Here is a 2,500-nt window from a genome sequence, read left to right on the forward strand (position 1 = left end):
ATGGTGTCACGACCCCCCCTCCTCTCTTACAGGCACTGCCAGGAGTTAGCCATCATTTCTCCCCAGTTTCTGAAGCCGATATTGGAGGTCAAACACGCTAACAGGTGTGCCGAATTGCACCAAACTGACCTGCCAATGCCGTCTGCTGCAAGAAAGTATTTCCTTCAGGAATACAAGGACGTGCTGCTTACTAAACAGGATCTCAAAGCAGCCCTGCTACAACCGATGACAGGCGGACCCATGTGGATCCACTTAAAAGAAGGAGCAGTCCCATTTGCCATTCACACCTTGAGACCGATCCCCTTCGTGTGTCAGCAAAAAGTGAAGGAGGAACTCGAGTCGGTGGAACGCCAAGGCATTATCGCACCTGTTGGTTATGACCCCTCAGATTGATGCCACCCACTAGTCACCGTAGCGAAGGACAAAGGAGTGAGGATCACTGTCAAATTATCCCATCTCAATAGCCAGGTAACCAGACCAACGCACCCTTAACCAACATCCTTCGATGCAGTCCACCGAGTTACCCCATCGTCACGGTACTTCACGATAGCAGACGCCCTGTGTGGATATTGACAATTTGAACTCGCAGAGGAGGACCAACACTTGACAACCTTTATCACTCAATATGGAAGATACAAGCACCGTCGAGGTCCCATGGGCTTCTCAGCTACTGCAGACGCTTCCTGCCGTCGAGGAGACATAGCTCTCTAGGGAATGCAGAGGTGTGTCAAGATGGTGGACGACATTCTCCTTTATGACAACGACTTCAACACCCACATCCAGCAAGTCGACCAGATACTTCGTGATCACTGGCCTTAGTGTAAACATCTGTGGTTATACCATCTGAGACAACGGCATAGAAGCGGACCAGGACAGAGTCAGCGCCATCCGTGATTTTCCCACACCTGCAAATGTGACTGACCTGCGTTCATGGGCCTGGTGAACCAGCTGTCAGAATTCACCCCAAGCACCACGGCTACCGCCCAAACACTCCGCCCCTTGCTGAGCCCAAAACGCACATTTGTATGGACAGCTGACCACGTCAAGGCCTTCCGACGCGTCAAAGAAGCAGTCACAACCACCCGTGCTAGTACACCGACCTGTCACTCCCAATTGTGTTACAAACAGATGCCTCTTTACTTTACGGTATTGGCTACGCCCTACTACAGGATTATGGCCAGGGACGGTTATGCCTGGTTCAGTGTGGCTCTCGCTTCTTAACTGACGCCGAGACATGATACGCCACCATTGAATTGGAGATGCTCGCTGCCGTCTGGGCCACTGCCAAATGGAAACCATACCTGACTGGAGTCCCGAACTTCACCTTGATGACCGACCACAGGCCACTGATACCAATCCTCCACAAGTACACATTAGATGCAGTAGAGAACCCTCGCCTTCTATGTTTAAAGGGCCACATCTCACCCTACCAGTTTATAGCTGTATGGCGAGCTGGGAAACAGCTCTGCATTCTGGATGCCCTGTCATGAGTCCCAGTAAACCGCCCCACATCAGAGGACGAGAATCTCTGCAATGACGTAGCAACCCACCTGAGGTGTATAGACCTGTAACACCATCGGCACCGTAACTGACCCCAAGAATCAAGACGCTGACAGAACCCTGCAAGAGCTACGTGAAGCAGCAAGTGTCGACCCAGAGTATGCCTGCCTCAAGGACTGTGTGTCTACTGGGTTCCCTTGCAACCAATATGACATGCACAAGTCGCTCTCCTACTGGAAAATCCGAGACAGTCTCTCTGCCGATGGGGAGCTGGTTCTGTACGGCCAACGAATCGTCATACCTACTGCCTACCGCCGACATACACTCACCCAACTCCACGCCAGCCACCGCGGCGTAGAGGCGACGAAACGTCGGGTACGGCAGACTGTTTTTTGACCTGGAATAGATGCTGACATCAAGAGCATAGTAGAAACCTGCCAGCCATGTCAGGTCATGCAACCCAGCCAACAATAGGAACCCATGCAGAAGGACCATCCTATGAGACCTTTCGAGTCAGTATCAGCCGATTTCTTCACAGTCGCAAGGAAATCCTTCCTTGTGATTGCAGACTGTCTCTCCGGCTGGCCCGTCGTCGTCCCTCTGGTGCCTCGTCTACAGCATCACGCACCACACGCATGTTCTGCTACTATTTTCACGACGTTGGTGTTCCACTCTGCCTGAGTTCACCAGCTCCGAGTTCAAGGACTTCATGAAACGATAGGGAGTTCACCATGTGATATCATTGCCCCATTACCCTCAGTCAAATGGCCATGCTGAGGTGGCTGTTAAGTACCTCATCATGAAGACAGCGCCCTCTGGCAACATCGACAATGAAGACTTCGACAGAGGCCTCCTTGAACTGTGCAACATCCCTTACACCACAGGAAGATCACCAGCACAGATTCTCTGCGGACGCCCGCTTCGTTTCTGCGTACCGGCCCACCCAGAGTCCTCACAGGAATAGCAGGAGAAATCCGAAGACTGTGATCACCGAGTAGCC

Source organism: Penaeus vannamei, chromosome 16 (genome assembly GCF_042767895.1).
Source record: "Penaeus vannamei isolate JL-2024 chromosome 16, ASM4276789v1, whole genome shotgun sequence".
In the NCBI taxonomy this organism is placed as follows: Eukaryota; Metazoa; Arthropoda; class Malacostraca; order Decapoda; family Penaeidae; genus Penaeus; species Penaeus vannamei.